General features: G+C 45.1%; 1 protein-coding gene across 2 annotated transcripts in view; it reads left to right on the top strand.

Moving 5' to 3' along the window:
• Positions 1-2,700: 2,700 nt before the first annotated feature.
• The window catches only part of ZMIZ2 (zinc finger MIZ-type containing 2), a 109,317-nt gene continuing 92,034 nt past the window's right edge, over positions 2,701-19,983 (top strand). The window contains exon 1 of one of the 2 annotated variants that reach the window (XM_054997412.1): positions 2,701-3,056. The gene's annotated coding sequence lies outside the window, so the exon portion shown is untranslated. The remainder of the gene's footprint in view (positions 3,057-19,983) is intronic. The other variant, XM_054997415.1, reaches the window with a different exon arrangement.

The raw sequence follows: 19,983 nt of genomic DNA, 5'->3' as shown, positions 1-19,983 counted from the left end.
AGGTGTTAAAGTGCTTTGACCTCTGAAAAACTACATGAAGGTAAATAATTATTCCTGTGTTGCTGATGGAGAACAGTGGATGAAAGATAAGGTCAGTGGCGCATGTGCAGCCCCACGATGGAGCAAACAGTAAGTTCTCTGGGCTGCTTTTGGCCTGAGGAAAATGGTGTATGGAGGTGGGGGGAAGCTGAAGCCTCCTTTCCCCTAGTACCACAGTTCTGCTCCAAATCAGGCTCCAATATTGTTTGCAAATGTTGTTTCAAGACAGTAACATATGGATGTAAACTAATATAGGTCAGGAGACCCGCAGATCCGACTCAAGCCAAATGTCGCATCTACTTCAGTCTCAAGTTCAATGCAGAAAAATGAGTCAATTTTGGGTCTCCCGGATCAATCACGTTATTTTAGTCCTCAACCCTAAGACCTGTTCATTTTCCCCAGGGTTGTGAATCTGAACAGTGTTTTGAAACAGGATGTGACCCCTGTGGTTGCAGCTTGGCATTTTTGTTCTCAGGGATTGCTTTTTTGGGAGTCACACAACCACTATCCATTCATATAGAACAGAAGAGTTTTTGGAGGGTTCACAGTTAACCCAGAGTGCGTGGAGGGTATCATGTGTGTTTCTATTGTACGATAATAGCAGTGCTAATTTCTCAAGAATGTCCTTTAAAAATTATAAATATAATATCACTTTATAATTACTGAAGTCTTAACCGTCTGCTTTAAAATAGCATCTGGGAAACGGAGGCCTGCTCAGTTTCAAGAATGAATCCATCAGTCCACTTCCAAACCTCCAGCTCTCCCTGCTACTGAACTGCATTAATTGCCTGCCATGGTATCTGAGTGCAGTAATATGACCCACTTGGATATTAAAAGCCCTTCAAGGTTTGTGAGCAGATTACGCACACACACAAAGGGGGACTATCTATCACCTTTGTGTGGGTCCCGGGGTTTGAAGCAAAACCCTCCAGAAATTCTGCACCTGAAAGGAGCAGGAGCAGATACCCAGCATGGATATCCAAGAGCCAGCCTGTCACTGCAGAACATCAGTCCTGGGTTTGAATCCCCCTTCTGCTGTAAAGTTTGTTAGAGAATCACTGGCTCCAGAATACTTATCAGTCTACTCTGACTCACAGGGTTGTTGTGAGGCTAAACTGGAGTAGAGGCTAAACTGGAGGCTAAAATGCCGCCCTTAGCTCCTTGGAGGAAACACAGGACAAATAAATATACATAAACCATGAGGCTGCCTTATACTGAATTCTGTATATACACACATACATATGCTTTTGGAGCAGTTAAAACAGAGACAGGGTGTAGTGGAGGGATGAGTCTGTGTTACGCTCTCTCTGTGTATGATAATAATGTACATGATTATATACATGATATTGGGCACCACAGGTGAGCTGAAAAACAACAGTGCGGCTTTCACGTAGGCTCTGGATCCTAGTAGGATGCAATCATTTGACAGCACTTCTTTAGTGATCAAAGCTCTTCCCAGACTTATTCTCAACGATCCCTATAACAACCCTGTAAGGTAGGTCACTACTATTGTATATACTGGTGTGGTGTAATGGCGAAGACGTTCCCTGGTTCAAATCTCGCTTCAACCAGGAACTCACCAGGTGGCAAAGAAGCCACTCGTTGTCAGCCTATCTGTAATATAGAAATAATAATACTGGCCTACCTTACAGGGTTGTTTTGCAATAAGATAAATGCACTCAAAGCATTTTGAATACTGAAAACACTATATAAATGTTTGCAATCTGAGCCCTTTCCCTTTACAATAGGGGCATCACTTACCGGCCTACCTTACAAGGCTGTTTGGCAATAAAGATAATGTGGCTATTTTAAGCGCTATATAAATGCTGAGAGGAGGAAGACGTTGATGCCGGATGCCGCGGCCACGACTTGCTGCAATGTGTTCCTCGCTGCGGTTTCATCCCGCCCGGGGGAGTTCCAGGCTGGCACTCGCCCTGTCCTCAAACCCTCACGGGCGTCTCCGGCGGCTTCGCAGAAGGGCTGCAGTCTCTCTCTCTCCTGACTGTGATGCAACCTCTCTCTCCTCCCGAGCAAGCCTAGCCCAGGGTTGCCACCCTCCAGCTGGGGCCTGGAGAGCAACCGATTTTCAGTCTAGCGACATCAGTTCCCGTGAGGAAAGCGGCTGCTTTGGAGGGCAGGCTCTACGGCATTGTACTCCCAAGTCTCCAAGAATTTCCCAACCCGGAGTTGGCAACCCTGTCCCCCTCTTTCCCGGCTGCCTCCATCCCCCGTCCTCTGGCAAGACGCAGCAAACGCACCGCCTTGTAATCTTTGCAGCAGGGGAGCGCATGGAGACAAGAGAGGGCGCGCGAGCCTTCCCCTTTTGTCTGCCTCGCCCCCCTCCCCTCCCCTCCCCATCTCGGGATGGGCTGCAGCAGCAGCAGCAGCCAGCAGAGCCGAAGCCCCAGCAGAAGCATTAAATGCAGGGCTCGCCCCCCGCCCGACTCTCCTCCACCCCGGGCAGCCGCCTTCCCAGGCGCGCAGCGAGCCAAGGCAAGGCTCGGCCGGGCTCCTTCTCTCTCTCTCTCCACTTCCCCCCTCCCCAGCCAGGCGATAGGAGCTCCATTGCTCTCGCCTAACCGGCGGCGGGGGGAGGGCTCAGGCAATGAATATTGATAAGCCTGCCGGGGCTTCCATTGTGCAATCGGAGCTGCGAGGTGAAAGCGCAGGCAGGATGGAGGAGGTGGGGAGGCGCGCTGCGCTCGTAGGTTGGCGGCTTCAGTAGCGAGCGAGTGAGCCAGCAGCAGGCAGGCAGAGGGAGGAAGGAGGGGAGGGAAGGAAGCAGGGAGGGAGGCGGCGGCACGGGGCTTTGTTAGTTTGCACACGATCGCCACGATGGAGCAAGGGCAGACGGCTCTGTAAGGCGAGGGAGGAAGGGAGGAGGCGGCGCGCACGCAGCGAGCCCGAGGAGAAGCAGCCAGCCCGGGAGAGCGGCTCGCCGGAGCCCTCCCCACTCCGCCAGGCAGAGCCACCGAGAGGCAGAGCGAGGCAAGGGCCATCTTCGTCGCCTTGCGAAGGTACTGGGCAGGCTCGGGCTGGGGAGGAGGGCAGCGGGGCAGGGTGGCGCTTCGGGGGCCGGCAAGGTGGCCGATCGGCGCTTATTCGTAGGAGAAAGGGATCTTGCCCCAGAAGGGCAGCGGGAGAGAGATTTAAACCCCTCTTGCTTTTCCCCCCACTGAGACACCCGAACGGTGTCCTCAAACCTTCCTGGTTTCTCTCATTCTGTTCGCACCGCGGACGCAGCTCGCTGGGCTTTCCCAGTGCGGAGCGTTCTGGCCACTGGGAGAGTTGGTGGGCACCGGGAGGGAGCGAGCGAGCGAGCTGCCGGGTCGTGGGGGCATCCAGCCCAGCTAAGCTGCCATGTTTGATTGTTGCCGCTTGGGGAAGGGGGAAGAAAAGAGAGGGAATATTTTGGGGGGTGTTGACGATTGGCTCACTGTGTTTTTGGCTAAGCCGTGCCAAGGGAAAGTGGGTCTCTATGGCAACAGAAGCGGATGCCATGGGAGATGTGGGCACGATGTGGCACCTGCCATGGGAGATGTGGGCACTTGGGGGGAGGCGTAAGAGGCTTGGCGGGGTGTTTGCAACGAGCACCTGCTGGCCGGCCAGCTGTTTTCACATGTGCCCTCTGGAGGGAGGGTAGAAGCCTTGGGGCATTTTCCCAGGCAGTGTCATTCCTGGGTCAATTGTGAAGTTGGGAATGGGGGTGCCTGTATTGTTTTGGGAGGGACTCTTAACCCCACGATAGACAAAACCAGGCCCCAGGTTGTGCACTTCATGCACCTGAAGAAGTGAGCTCTGACTCAGGAAAGCTGATGCTGGAATAAATTTTGAAAGTCTTCAAGGTGCCTCTTCACTCCTGTATAATTTTGGTACTAGGGGAGCAATTCCCTGCCTTAGCTATACCAGTGTTTCGGGATGTCGGTTGACAAAACTTCAGTGCCAAGAAAGGGGGAAGGGGGTGTCTATCATTTTGTCCCCCTAAAATGACAGTGACGTTTATAAATGGGTGCCTGGAGGATGCTTCATCGGGTCACTTGTTTTTAAATAGCAGAGTGATCTTGTTTGTTGAAGATTCTTGTACCATATTTGACCCTGTGTTGGGGGCGGGGGGAGCTGAAGGTTGTTTGTCTGTGTTTATGTGTGTGTGTGTGAGAGAGAGAGAGAGAGAGAGAGACAGAGAGACTTTCCCATTTCAGACCCACCAATGTATTTTTAACTTTTAAAGACACTGTAGCTGATGGTCAGGAGGGTGAAGGCAGAATGGGAACAGGTCAGAGCATTCAAGGGAACTGTCCAGTGTCCAGAAAGCCTTGGCCGGTGATATTTGCACCGTTCCAATTAATTTCCACTAGCAAGTTCGGAGATGGGGGGGTTGTTTTTAGCTTCTTAAAGCAGAAAAAGTTCCTTTGGTTTCAAGAATGCCTCCCCCACGTTCTTGTGCACAGATTGCGGTCTGCTAGCGTGGAGGGTTTGTAGACCCACAGCAGGTGCCAGATGTTTTCTCCCACCATTCTAATTTCTGGCATTTGCTTTATTGCTCTTGAATGTTGAAAGCCACCAAGGGAAAGAGCATCTCTTCTTCGGGTTGCGAGCCACTTGAGACTCGCTTGGCTTCCGTAGGCACTGTTGGCCTGTCTGGGTTAGACTATTCCTCAGGGTTTCTTTTAACTTTATTGGAGAAGAACAGTCAGTAAGTCGGAACACCCAGGAAGAGAACTTCCCAGCTTATCTGAAAAGGACGGGTCTGTCTCTGATTGCTAAGTTGATTTGATGCTACCTTCGTCTTCTGGAGGTTTGCTAACCCATGATTTGACTGGAAGAAGAGAATGTGGCCCCCGGAAGTTGCTTGAATCTATAAATACAGAAGCACTGAGGCTTCATGAGAGTTTGAACGAAGACAGAAACCGCAGAGCAGGGAACAGGAGCCTGTGCGGCCGGTCCCGCTTGTTGCCCATTCTTGTACCTTAGCATTACGGTTTCTTTGGCCAAACTGCTTGTTTGTAAAGCTAGTGCATGTGTATGGCAAGGCAGCTGCGGTAATGCTGGGTTACCAGCATGTAGAAGGATCTGGAGAAAGCTTGTGAAGCATTTGCTTCCCCCCCCCAGTCCCTTGACTGGGTTGCATGTTGGGGGTAAGGGGAATTGTCCAGTCTTTGAGCAAAGGATCTTACTCTGTTTGCCGGTCAGCTTGGACATCCAAGACATTGGTCGAGTTCAGACCTTTGAAGCTGCCTTGGACCCCAGTCAAATCAGTGGCTCTTCAAGCTCCATATTCTCTACTCTAATAAGCAGCACTTCGCCAATGTCTCTGACTCTCCCATCAGCTAAAGAATCTCATCTGGTGGGTACAGGAGACAGGGCCTTTTCAGAGGCAGCCCCACAATTCTGGAACAGCATCCAGTGCTCCTAGCCCCCTTCACTACTGATTCTCAGGAGGCAGCTGAAGACACTTTTATTTAGGACTGCTTTAAATTAATATGCTTTTTATGTTGCTGGCAGTCCTAAACTGTGTTGTTTTTAAACTTTGTTTTTATCTGCAATTGTTTTTATTTATGTTGTAAGCCGCCTTAAGTTTCTGCATGGTAAAAAGGCAGCTAACAAAGGTTTTAAATAAATACTTTTAATGAGGTCCAGCCAAAAAATACAAAACTGCGCAAGTTTTGAAGTTCTTCCAGAACTTTTCATCTGCCTTAGTTTCATACACACATACATACACATTTATTTTTATTCATTTATATATACCCCCCTTTCTCCCCTATGAGGACCAAAGGAACCTTACAAAATTCTCCTATCCTCCATCTTATCTTCACAACAGCCCTGTGAGGTAGGTTATGTTGAGTGTGTGTGACAGGCCCAAGGTCACCCAGCAAGCTTCCATGGCAGAGTAGGGATTGAAACCTGGTTCTCCCAGATCCTAGTCCCAATATTATAGCCACTACACCATGTTAGTGTTTGTGCAATGCCTGCTGTTGCCAGTGTTGCCATATTCCATGTGACAGCAACTGCCTTGGTCAGTTCCATATTTGGAACCATATCCTGGTGCATGTTGTGTCTGGGAGCTGGATAAAGATGAAATCTGTGGTTCCTTTTTTATTTGTACGTATAGAGTGGGAAGAAAATGATGGAAGGCACAAGTGTTTACGGAAGAGCGAGATTCACAGATGTGATACATCAGCTTGGAGAACCTTTGCCAGTTGCATAACTTGCGAAGTTCCATCTCTTTGGCCATTTTTCTTTGCTTCCTTAACCAATAAAGACATATAAAGGGAAGATGAATATGGGCTCAGAGAGGGGATTTTTGTCCAAATGCTCTTTAGTATTTATCCTTTTACATTACATTGGTCTAAAACTACCAACTCCAAAACTGCAATGAATATAGAGAGAAACTCAGTAAAGGCTAAAGAAAGAAAGTTGTTACAGCCTGATGAAAGTAGATATTTAAGTATCCTGCTGGCCTTCAACTTAGGTACTTCCGCTGCTCTGCAAGTTTCTGTTCTGTTTGAGTCAGTTTTTAAAAGTTTTTTTTAAAAGAGGCTGTGTTGTTGGCTGGGTAGTAACCTCCAAGTTCATGGTTCCCGTAGGACCCTAAGGCTGAAATTGTATGCACACTTATCTTTGAGTGAGTTCTGTTTACAAAGAGGGCTGGTTTCTGTGCACAGGAGCTGGTTGCATGGATGCGACCATCATAACTTTTGTCTCCTAAATTTCAAAGAAGCTGATTCACATGTGCATAAGTTTCTCATGACGTTCAAGTGAAGCGATGAAGTACTTTCGTTGAAAAGTACTGTTATTGTGAGGAGGCGATATGAAGATTGTCCGATCTGTAGCGCTTGTAATGTTTGGTTTGTGAAGGTGGCTTCACACATGCAAACTGTTGCTTAGGGCAGAAATCTGGGATATTTTCTAAAAGGAAAACTTTCAGATCCAACACAAGCTGGCACCCACAAGATTCTTCTCTAATGATCTGGTAGGCAAGGATTAGTTAAGTCTGTTTTATTTTGTTTTAATTTTTTTGCTGGATAGAAATTCATGACTGTAGCATCCCTCTTTCATAGCTAGAATGTCAGCAGGGAAATCATTTGCAAAGGTTATCAGCACTGAATGAAGTTCAGGGTGAAGGGCAGATCAGAACCAAGGATACATTCTGTAGGAACTGTTAAATAATAAGCAAGGTTCATATTTCAGAAGTGGACTAGTGCAGTATTTCGCAACCTCTGCGTCCTAACCCAAGAGTGAGTCGTGGCGCCTGTGGAAGTGGGACCCTGGCTTATGCAGTTTTTTTCATTTGTGGATGATGTTTGGTTTATTTTAGGGAGTCACCATACCAAGTAAATTTGGACTTGTGGGTAACCATACTAAAAAAGGCTAGGAACTATTGGACTAGTGGATAAAAAAGTCATGCAGGATTAAATGTGTTACTAGTTAGTCCTGTGGTCATAGCATGGTTTGGGTTTTGGAGGACATTTTGGTGTTTGCCTGTATGGTGTAGTTGCTAGAACAGCAAACAAAGTATTTTGAGGGGGAGAGCCAAGAAAGAGGGTTACCTTTCTCCACCTAATGTACTCCACAGAATTGTTGCGAGAATAAAAAGGAAGGGAGAAGCAGCCCTGAATTTCTTGGAGGAAGGCTGGGATTAAAATGACATAAGCCATATTACCGCAAATGGAACATTATGGGTTGGATCCTACCACAGCATTTAACTAAGTGTGGAGCTTTTCTCTGGCAGAAAGGGCATGGCCTCCTACAGAAAGGTCCACGCTTAGCTGAGCAGAGAAATAGGATCAAGCCCAGGCCATAATCCATACAGTCTTTAAACAATTCTTTTTAACTGTCAGGCTGTGCTCAAGCCTTGTATATATGATCAACTACAGGGAACAGAGAAGTAGGACTTCTTTCCATTGGATGTTTTCAGAGATTGGGGAAGATGTATCCAACGAACATGAAAGTACGCTTGGACAGAAACACTCTCGTACAGTCAGACTCGGTAGGACCACCAACATATTTGGATACCGGGTTAAATTTTATAACGTTGAAAACCTTGAACTCTTTATAATTGGTAAGAATTCAGCAGATTTATAGCATATTAATTGTTGCCAGAATTATTTATATTTAAACAAAAATTCTTGAAAGTATGTTTGTTGTAAATGTCTACAGTATATTTAGGAATTATTATGATCTAACGCTGTAGGTTGTCTTACATAAACATTTGATACTATATATTTTGAGTAAAATCCTTGTCTTTTATTTCACCCATTCCAAAAGGGAACAAAAATAGTTTTTTCCCCCAAGCATGGCCCAAAATTTCCCATTGGAAAAACTAAAAGAATCCTCAAACTCTAGAATGAACAAAACTTTGTTTTAAAAAACATTCCACTATGAGCGGAACTACAAGTGACAAAAGGCACAGATTGGACACTTGTCAGCTTCCTTCAAGTTTTGATGGGAAATGTAGGCAGCTTGGCGGAATGTTTGACAAGTGACAGTTGAAAAGTCCATTGGACAGCAGTCAGAGAGCCAAGCTGCAAGACTAGGATGCCTACATTTCCCATCCAAACTTGAGGGAAGCTGACAAGTGTCCAATCTGTGCCTTTTGTCACATGTAGTTCCGCTCTAATTTCAAAAGAGAAAATATTTCAGGGTTTTTTTAGTGCGCCCCAGCATTTCCCATTTTTATTATTGGAATTTTTAAAAAGTTTGGTGGGCGCTGTTCCCCCCCATTCCCCAAAATGTTTGCAGGAGTTTTCTGGGTCTTCACATCTCTTGCAGTAGGAAAGTCAGGGTATACATATTGGCCTATATCCAGCCACATTCCAAAGATGGCAGCAACTGCTGCTCTCTAGGAACAAAATTTCCAATGAGGGGCTCAGCTGACTGCAACAGGAGGGGAACTGAGGCATTTACTGCTCCTTGAGTCTCAGCAATAAAGACACATTATAAAGAAAATAAATAAAGAATACCTAAGGGCAGTTAACATCTCGTGAACTGTGTAGTTGGATACCAGCCATTGTAATTAATAAATAAAATTGAAAATAAAGAACTGAAAAAATGGTAATGTGTAGGAGGCCCTAATTGGACATATGGAAATATTTTTGTGTCTTTTGTTAATTCTACGTAGTGTTGACTCTTTAATAGTAGGTGCAGAGGAATAGTCTGTGGAACATACAATGTTTTCTTTGAGCTAAATAATTGGCTGAAACGATATTCTTTAGACATAGGTGCTCAGAGCCTAAATAAATAGATAGATCTTGTTGCAACTGTTGGCTACCTGGTCAGCTCATCTGTTTATTTGTTTAAAATGTTGAATGCGTTGTCATAAGCATCCAACGAAACATTTTGTATTGGAGCCAATGAGCTTTTTCATTCAATCTCATTCAGTTCCCCTCCTTCCTACAACCTCCATCCTGTTAGATCTACTTCCTAGGAAGTAGGCGTCACTACAGTTAGGTTTCTCAGAACACAGGTAAGATGAGAGAGGTGCCGAATGATAATAGGACTTACCGTAGTGACTGGAAATAAATATGCAAAGCACACTAGACAGAAAGTTGGTTAAAACTTAGCAGAATTTTTTGCTGGAGGGTTTGGTATCCGGCCCTCCAGAACAAAGTTCTGTCTCTCAGATTTAGGAAGGGCTTGGAGATAGACTACACAATTGGCAGTCTTGTGTGATGTACCTGTTGTACAGTACACACTTCGGGCTACAGTAAGGAAATGAAATTTTTGAATTCTCACCTTCTCCCTTGTGTGTGAGTTCATGCAGGGAGTTTTGAATTTGGTAGTCGGCTGATCGTATAGTTTGGCTCTTACGGGGCGCTCATATCTGGCTTTTCTTCCTAGTGTTATATGTAGAAATGGGTGGTTTGCAGTAATACTTGACCGAGATATGGCAGAGGCGCAGGATGTAAGATTGTTAGCTGAGGGGAGAGCGAGTGACCCTGTTCTGACTGCTTTAACATCTGTTCAATCTACAGAAACAGGAATGTGAAACTTTTTGTGTGTGGTGAAAGCACAGTGGCAGCGTACAGTAAAAAACCTGGCAACTTTAGCAGGATGTATTCCATTACTTATATCCAGGGGTATCTGACTAATGGCCGTCATTTGGCACACAGCTACACAGAACCTCTTCTTCTTGTTCCTCAAGCAAAATAGTTCCAACAGATAGAAGAGATTTTCCCCCATAATAACCTGCTATGCCTGAAGCTGCTTTCCATGCTTCAGAACAGGTCCCTTTCCAGAGCTGTAGAAAACAAGTAACAGTCTCTTCAGTATTTTTGAGGTGAAAATTATCAATTTGCCCTGTAGCTGAAGGGGACAGTGTTATTAAGTCCTCAGCCCATGATAATGCCTGCATCTCTAAACACTTCAAGGCACCAAGAGAGGATGCACTTATCCTGTTTTCCATGGTCCTTTAACCCACCATCATCTTTCACGCCTGTAGAGCCCTCCTGAACACAACAGGCAGGAATTGCTGCATCTCTTGCTTGCATGATTGAAACATCACAGGCTCAGTTTCTCCTGCTATGGACCTCGGAGTTGGAAAAAGTTTCATCTCTTCGTTTTCTGTGTGTGAGTCAGTTGAAGACAAGGCCAGGGCCTAGTCCTGGGCTTGGAAGAATCTGGCAACTCTTAGGTGGCTTAAAAGAGTGGAAGACAACAGGTTTCTTTTTTTCTCACACTTCCAGCATGTCCTTTTTGGGCGTGGTGTGATTCATAACGAGGTTATAGATCCAGAGGAGTTAGCCGTGTTAGTCTGTGGTAGCAAAATAGTAAAGAGTCCCGTAGCACCTTTAAGACTAACCAACTTTACTGTAGCATAAGCTTTCGAGAAACGCAGTTCTCTTTGTCAGATCTGACGAAGAGAAGTGTGTTTCTCGAAAGTTTATGCTACAGTAAAGTTGGTTAGTCTTAAAGGTGCTACTGGACTCTTTACTATAATGAGGTTAGAGATTGTAAATATGGAATCAGGAGGTTGTTCTTATTATTCTGAAGTGGAGGGGAGAGAGACTGATTCTGAACCCAGTCTAAGACAGAAGAGGTACATCTCCAGTTGTTTGGTCACTTGTTTGCTTGACCAAAGTTGGATTATAGTTTTCTCTAAATATAATAGAGAAAACCAAATATAATTAAATATAAGAACCCTGACGTTGAAAATGTGGGAATTTCCCTTCCAAAACTAGAAAAGGCCCCATGTACAAGGCTAGCATCAAATTCCTTAGCTCTTTTACAATTTTCGCCTTCCAGACGGCATGAGTAAGTGTGTGGAGGGGAGAGATTTTCTGGGAAGTAAGCTCCATAGATTGAAATAGGGCTTGCTTCTAAATACATCTGCTTAGGTTCACTCTCAGTGAGTCGCATGTACCATCACACATTGTTTGCCAACAGCTTATATAATTTTACCCCCAATTCTGTCCTAGCCAATGATGTGCCTTCTGGAGGTAACCCTGTGTAGGTCTGTATATGGTATAATGTGTTTCTGTTAAAAGTTCGTCTCACTGACGAGGAGCTACTTTCAGGTGACCGTGACTCTTAAGACTGTTCATTTTCCATTCTTTGTTATTCCACTTACCAGGAAGTTAAGTACCTGTATTGTGAATAAAAGCCAGTAGAATGTACACATGGTTTGCGTGCCTTCAAGTCAAGATGCTTTTGTCTCTGCTGCACTGGTGGAACTTCCGACCAGGAAAGGCCTCCACTTGTACAAGGCCTTGGAAGCTCATTCTTGGGCTGTTGAGAAGCTTTTCCTGGAATGTTGATCAGTTGTGAGGCTTTTGAGACAGGTTATGAGGGTCTATAGCACCTGCTTTGCATTCGGGTTCAATAGGTAGCATCTCTAGTTAAAGGATTTCAAGTAGCCAGGATGGCAAAGACCTGAATCTTTGAGATTATTAGAGTAAGAAATGGAATAGATGAACCAACTGTCTGATCTGGTATGAAGATACAAATCATTCCGCAGTCAATTTTTTTTTACTTCCGTATCTGCTAAGTGATATATTTTTCCTCTCAAATACTGAAGGAGGGGAGGAGAGTTTGCCTATAATGGAACAGAGAAAAAAATTAGACATACTTCATATCCTTCAGAAATTAGAAATTTTCAACACAGAAACTTCACTTTGTAGCTGTTGTCCTTTTAAAATGGTGGCTATGAAAGGAACTGCCCTGACCTGGATAGCTCGATCTTATCAGATCTCGGAAGCTAAGCAGGATTGGCCCTGGTTCTTCTTTGGATGGGAGACCACCAAAGAAGTCCAGAGTTGCTAAGCAGAGGCAGGCAATAGCAAACTACCTCTGAACTTCTCTTGCCTTGAAAACCCAATGGGGCCGCCATAAGTTGGCTGCAGCTTGACAGCACTTTGTACACACATGTAAATGGAACTACACAACTAATAGGGATGAGAAGGGAGGGGCTGTGGCTTAGTGGAAGAGCATCTGCTTTGCTTGCAGAATGTCCCAGGTTCAATTCCCATCATGTAGCAAATTCAGTTAAAAGGATCAGGTAATAGGTGCTGTGAAAGACTTCCACCTGAGACCTTGGAGAACTGATGCCAGTCACAGTAGAATGTGCTGGTCTCAATAGACAAGTGATCTGATTCAGTGTAAGACAGCTTCATTTGTGTACGTGTACTAGGACATACCACAGCCTGTTTTCAAAGGACTTGGCTGCGACTTGTGAGAAGTGCCTTTTTTTCTGACCTTAGTACTTCTCGGTTCAGATATTAAGGCTTGCTTGGTTAATGTAGCAAGGACTATTTGCTCAAGCCTTATAAACCTCCTGCCAAACCCAGTTGCATAATGCTCTCTTCTCTTTTCTTGGGCAAACTGGGGTTGTCTCTTTTTTTACACCCTGGACAGGGTGCTCTCATACCCACTTCCCTGGGGAGATTGCTGGGTAGTCCTAGCATTGACTGAAATAGTTCACTAGGTAACTAGGTTAAGCATGGTGCCATCCACCCACTCATTTATATAATGCTGGGCGGGCTCTTGGCAGAGGCCTCTGAAGGTTGTGTGCTTTGCAGCAGTAACTACCTACGGTGGAGGTGGAACAGAAGTGGTACTGGTGGGTTGGTCCTGACAGCGGCATGCGTGTGCAGGAAAGAAATTTTGCACATTTTTTCTGGAGTTCTTTGCACGGGTCCTGCCCTATATTGTATTACTGGGTGTGAAGCAAACTTATTATTAACTTCACTACCTAGCAAATCAGGCCAGTTTGTAGAAGCTTAACAATCAAAGCTCTGGAAACAAACAGTCCCTACTATGCAGCATCTTGTCCTGTGAAAGGCTTACTCCCTGGGCCACGGCAATCCTTATTTTAGAGTTAATCCAGTCTAGGACCACTGATTTCAGTAGGCTTTGGCTGGAATAACTCTGTGCAGAATTGCACTGCTAGGCTTTCTCAGTCCAGTCTACCTCACTGGATTGTTGTGAGGATAAAATTGTGGAGGAGAGAACCACATATACTCCCCCAAGATCCTCAGAAGGAGACAAAAATGTAATTGATAGAAACAAATGCTCTGCACTAGTGACTTTGTTGGTTAATACTCTTAAAATTCACACATTGCTCAGAACAGGTTTGCAGTGGCATGTGGAAAGGAGAAAAAGAAGCAGTGTTGGATCCCCCAAAGTATAGGCTGCTCCTAGGGAAAAAAATCATTATATGCACATTGTATACCAAATTATTTTTTAAAAACCCTTTGTACACATTGCAAATACCTAGCATCAAAGTAACCCCCTCTCCCTCCCCTATACACATATCTAAAAAAACAACTCATGGTCAGGTTATCATTCAATTGGCTGCCCAAAGTACAGGCGGACAGCTCTTAGCATGTATTAATGGGCTGGTATCCCTGTCTGTTCTGTTCGGCATTCACTAAAAGCTTTTGCTTGCAGGCCTTAATTCTTAACTGTTCACCAGATGTTGATTGCCCAGTGACCACCTACATTACTTGGTACAAGAGCCCTTGTTCACAGTAGCCTTAGGGGTGAAAAAAGGCTGGAGTGCCTTCTTGTGATTACATCACAATTATTTTGTCCAGTCTTTCAGAGAACACCATGATCATACCATGATGTTTTCCTGCCCTCTTTGCAACCCAGCCCTGCACCTTGGCTGGGGCACCAGGACATTTGTCAGAGAGGCCTGTTGAGTAAGATCTGTATTAACTGTGTGAAATCATGACTGTTTGTAAGTTTTGTGTCAAATGTAACACAACTACATGTGAGTAGTGGATTCTCAGTTTCTTTGTCTGCAATAACCAGACACATTTATTTATATACTTAATTTATACCCCACCTTTCTCTCCAATGGGGACTCAATGCAGCTTGCATCATTCTCCTGCAATCCATTTTACCCTTACAACAGCCCTATGAGGTCAGTGTTTTTATCCCCAATAATTAGGCTTTTACTAACTTACTATTCTGCCTCTGTAGAGCAGGTTTTGCAGTTCTGCTCTTATGTTTTCATCTTCTCTGTTTCTAGCTCAGTGGATTGTGTACATGCTTTGGGGGAACTCTCCTCTCCAGCTGATGGTGACATTCTGTTAGCCAGAAAGTGTATGATTTCCTCATAAGCTTAATCTTAATTGGGGTCGCCATTTTCTTCAGTGGGGTTTGCCATAACTGAATACAGTCTAGTTTCTCTGATTCTTTGATGGGAGGGTGTCTGTTTTAGGATAACAGGAGAAAATGGCGTAACGTTCTAGAGGTGGAGAGGTTCTTGAAACAGCCTTCTTCTCTGCTAACTGTGTTTTGACAGTGAAGCCATCCTTTATCTTCCAAGGAACAGGTGAAACAGCTCTGAGGTGAGAATTTAGGAGGTATGAAGTTTCTAGTACGGAGAAGAGCCTGTGGGCTTTCTTCTACTCCTCACCACCTGCAGCAGATCTCCACATGTAGGAGGGCCTTCTGCATGTTCACCCCTATGGGACAGATAGTTGGTAGGTGGACTTGGGAAAACCTGAAGTGGATTGAGAAACCGGGGGTGGGGTGGGGTGGGGGGGAATCAACTTTTGAAGAGTTCGAGCAATCTCTTAACTTCTTTCACTGGTGGCCTGCATCTGTCTGTAATTATTTGACCTGATTTTGGCCTGTCTGAAGAAGCAGCAGACTTGAATTAATCCACTCTTCAGGCAGAATTAGATCGCTTTGGCAAGGTTTTGCTTGGCCTGATTTACAAGCTGCTCTGCACTGCTTACAATGCAACCCTAAGCATTCTTTCTTAGAGGTTCCATGGGACTTTCTCCCCAGTGAGTGAATTTAGGATTGCAGTCTTAGACCTGTGGACTTCTCTGGTGTCAAAGGTAGTTCTTAGTGCGGCATCTTGTAAACGGTGTTGGTTACTCTTCAGAGCAGTTTCTGTGATGGCCAAGCAACAGGGCCAAGCAACAAATAACCGATCTTGAGGTAGATGTTGGATCTGTCAACGTGGGGCGGGTGATCTTCAGGGTCCTGGCATACAGCCATTTGTAGGAGCCCGTTGTTTCAAGGACTGTATGAAGGATGTGCTTCCTTGACATGTTGGTGGTAGAGGTTAGCATTGTGATGACATTCTGAGGAGAATATTTAGCTCACCTGCCCAGAGGCTTTAAAAATGATGAATCATCAATAGACAACAGGTGTGTCAGTTTTGACGTATCTGTCCACTTATTCTTCCTCAAGGTGATTATCATGACATCAGTAGCCGTAAGAGAAACAGCTCTGGACCTTTGAACAACTGTTTCTAAAAGCTGCCGATTCAAATGTGTATTTTCTGACATGTTCCAGTTGCTCATAGACTATTCTGCCACCTCTAAATGAAGTGGGGTGTTTGCTTGTTTGAAAGCACCCATGAATCCATGTGGAAAGCTTAGCAAGAAGCCTTCTAAGAGAGAGCCAGCATGTTATGGTTGTTTGAGTGCCGGACTAGGGTCTGAGAGATTAAAGTTCAAAACCGCACTCTGCCATGGAAGCTGGCTGGGTGATCTTGGGCCAGTCACACACTCTCGGCCTAACCTACTCCACAGGGTTGTTGTGAGAATAAGAGAGAGGCGGGGAGAACGTTGTAAACTGCTTTGGGTCCCCATTGTTGAGAAAACGGTATAAATGAAGTAAATAAATAATAAATTATAGCCATCTGCCTTGTATGCTAGTTTGCTATATGCGGGGGGACTTTGGTGTGTATACACCAGTGGCATATGCCCCAGAAAGCCCACGAGGTGGGGCACAGAGGCCAAATCTTCTCCCTGCCAGCCCCACCCCCATAATTAGCATTGAGAGGTGTACTTGCCTCCTTGTAGAGGTTCCATTTAGTTATCTATTTTAGCCAGCTCTCCTGTTGGTCACCATTTGGTCCTTGCTTTAGGTTGCCCACTGAATATGGTGCTGTTGGATGTGTAGGTGGTTGGCCAGAAAGTGAAGAGTGAGGAGTTGGTTGCGCAAGTTGTTGCTCTGAGTTCCTAGTAACCTGCCAAGTTCTCTAGGAAATGAAAAAAACAGTGGGATAAGGAAAGCTCCATCTCTGAGTCAAAGATGCATTTAACGGCTGCCAGCTCTTCCCCTCTGTGCCCACTCACCACTGGAATTGCTACAGAGAAGCAGAGCAGAGTTTTTATACTGGTGAGGTGGAAAAATATATTTTATATGCATGGGAAATTAACTTATTTAATTCCAGAGACTGAATCTGTTAGATGCTGTTATTGAACACTGCTGTTTTATGCAAAATGATGCCCTTCCTAGTCCATTGACTTCAGTGGATTCCTAAGCGGATCTAATTAGAACCTACTTGGGTCTATTCGTTAAGACTTATTCTTGGGGAAGTCTTTTTAGTTAGAAGGGTAGAATTCTGCTTAGGATGTCACTGTAACATGCCTTTTCCAAGATTAACTGTAATAAACAGGCAGGGCGGCAAGGATGTGTTTGAAGAGAGCTTGCTGGCCAAGAGCGCCCATTAAGGCGTGTCAGTAATTTGGTATAGAGAATGTGCATCCCAGAAAGTTAAAAGTGCTTATTCAAGATTATTTTATGCAGAGTTGTGAATCCTTCAGCTGCCCTAGTTAACTCACAATCAAGGGAGGTTAAAGAATGGTAAAATTTAGAATTTGTGTGTGTGTGTGTGTGTGTATAAAATGGACGACTGTGTATTCTAATCCATGTTGTGAATGTGAAACGAAGAGTTGTCCCTCCACACTTTTTAGATTAGTACAGAGTGTCACTTTGACCCTGCATTTGTGATGTTAGAGAAATATTTTATTAGGCTAATTTTCTGTTAATGTGAAAGCCATACAAGCTCTTGATATAATGGCCTTTTTACAAAGCGGAATGGCAAAGATATTTTGCACCTTGAGACATACACCATGTCCAACTCGGAGAGGGGTGGGCAGGGCAGGATAGGAGAAGGGTTCCAATCATTATAACACCTCCCCCCAGTCTGAATAAGGATTATGAGAAGGGTTAAGCAACCTTCTATTTCCCACCTTTCCAAAAAAAACCTGGTAAAAGCCTGGGTGTTTGCATGTGAAGCCTCTGGCTAGAGGGAGCACCCTGCAGGCTAGCCTGAGTGGCTTGAGCCCGCGCTCCATTTGATTTCCTTTGTTCTGGGTCCAAACTGTCCTTGGAGGGCAAGTGGCAGGCATCCTCTTTGAAGTTGGAACCTTTAGGCAGCAAAATAGAATGCCTGGAAGTTCTCAGAGAAGCACATCAGTCACAGAGGGGTAGCCATTTCAGATGGGTAGCTGTGTTGGTCTGTCGTAGAACAATAAGATTTGGGTAAAGTAGTACCTTAAAGACCAAGTAGATTTCTGGGGTACGAGCTTTCAAGAGTCAAAACTCCCCTTGTCAGAAGGGAGGCAGCAGCAGAGCTGAATTAGAGCTAACCAGATCACCACCTCCTGCTAGGAGCAGAGGGAGCTGTAGTGGCCATCTCCAGAGCTCACCCAATGAAGTATGGCTGCTGACTTCCAGATGGAGTCAGGAGATCTCCTGGAATTACAGCTGATCTCCAGGCTGCATAGATCAGTTCCCCTGAGGAGAAAATGGCTGCTTCAGAGGGTGGATTCTGTGGCATTATATAATAATAATAATATTATAATAACATCCGATTTATATACCACCCTTCAGGATGACTTAACACCCACTCAGAGTGGTTTACAAAGTATGTTGTTGTTATCCCCACAACAAAACACCCTGTGAGGTGGGTGGGGCTGAGAGAGCTCCAGAGACCTGTGACTGACCTAAGGTCACCCAGCTGGCTTCAAGTGGAGGAGTGGGGAATCAAACCCAGTTCTCCAGATTAGAGTCCCGCACTCTTAACCACTACACCAAACTGGCTCTCCCCAAACCATGGCCTCCCAAGCCTCCACCGCCAGATATCCAGGAATTTTCCAGTCCCGAGTTGGCAATCCAGTAATGAAGTCAAGAGGTGTGGGTGAGGACTGGAGAGGGAGGATACCGGGCTGAGGAGAGAAACTGTTCTGCCTTTGCCCCCTTCCTTCTAGTTCCAACTTTCAGTGGCAAAGCGTAATGATTATTCCCGCAGTATATTCACCTTGGGTCTGCACAAGAGACACCTGAGTGTGGATTGTGGGTTGTGCCTACCTGCCAAGTTGATGGCTGTTGGGGTTGCCAAATCATCAGGGTAACCTTTTGAGTATGAATCCTTCTGCCTACCGGTTGGAACAGCTCATTCATCTGATGAAGTGAGCTCTGACTCATGAAAGCTTCTGCTTGAATAAATTTTGTGGGGCTCTGCAGGACTCTTGTTTTGTTCTGCTACTACGAATGAACTCAGCTGCACATCTGAAATATTCCAGTCTGGTGTTCTGTACACACACACAGGTTTAAATATTTCAGAAAAACATATTGTTCTGCATCTAAATATGGGTATTCTTCTTGACCAAGAAATAAGTTGCTCAGGGCTTTTTTTCAGGGGGAACGCGGGGGAACGGAGTTCCAGAACCTTTTGAAAATGGTCACATGGCTGGTGGCCCCGTCCCCTGATCTCCAGACAGAGGGGAGTTGAGATTGCCCTCCGTGCCACTCAGCGGCATGGAGGGCAGTCTCAACTCCCCTCTGTCTAGAGATCAGGGGAGGCACGGAGGGCAATCTCAACTCCCCTCTGTCTGGAGATCAGGGGGTGGGGCCACCAGCCATGTGACCATTTTCTCCAAGGGCAACCCACTGAGTTCCGCCACCTCTTTCCCCAGAAAAAAAGCCCTGAAGTTGCTTAATTTGTGCTTGAAAACCCACTATTGTCAACGGATAATATCTTCACCTGATAGACTTGTTTATTTCTGCTCAGGGGAGGGGGGCGTTATAAAGATTCTACATCAATTGGAATTAGCAGACATTCTCCCCAGACACTCCTGGCTAACTGTTGATCTCCAGCTAGAAAATTGCCCTGTTCCTTCTTCACTATGACTCCTGCATAAACCCATGTATTCTTTTCAGATGTAACCAAAATGCTTTTGATTGGCTGAACAACCTGTCTTAGGAAATCACAAAATACACTTATCTTCCCCTGCCCCCTATTAAAGACTTTTCTTTTTCCTACTAGCAACTTAGATAAAACCTGTTTTTATTCTGGGGAACAGAGGCAGTTGGGGAGGAGGGTAATGAAGATTTTAAAAATATATGTTACTCATACTATTATTTGTATCTGAGAATAATGGCAACTTTCTGAAATATTCTAGTAACATTTTTAAAATTCTAGCAGTTGAAGATCCTGCCCTGATTTTAATGTTTTCCTGTCTCTAACAAGGTTTTAAATTAAACAGCATGCAAATATCATCTGTTTGCTTTATATTGTTTTATAAGTTACATTTTTCTGTGGGTACCCCCCAGACCTTGACCTGGATAGCCCAGGTGAGCCTGATCTTGTCAGATCTCAGAAGCTAAGCAGGGTCGGCTTTGCCTAGTAGTTGGATGGGAGACCTCCAAGGAAGACCAGGGTTGCAGAGGCAGGCAATGGCAAACTACCTG

Source organism: Eublepharis macularius, chromosome 14 (genome assembly GCF_028583425.1).
Source record: "Eublepharis macularius isolate TG4126 chromosome 14, MPM_Emac_v1.0, whole genome shotgun sequence".
NCBI classification, from domain to species: domain Eukaryota; kingdom Metazoa; phylum Chordata; class Lepidosauria; order Squamata; family Eublepharidae; genus Eublepharis; species Eublepharis macularius.
This window is presented reverse-complemented; position numbering and strand designations above follow the sequence as displayed.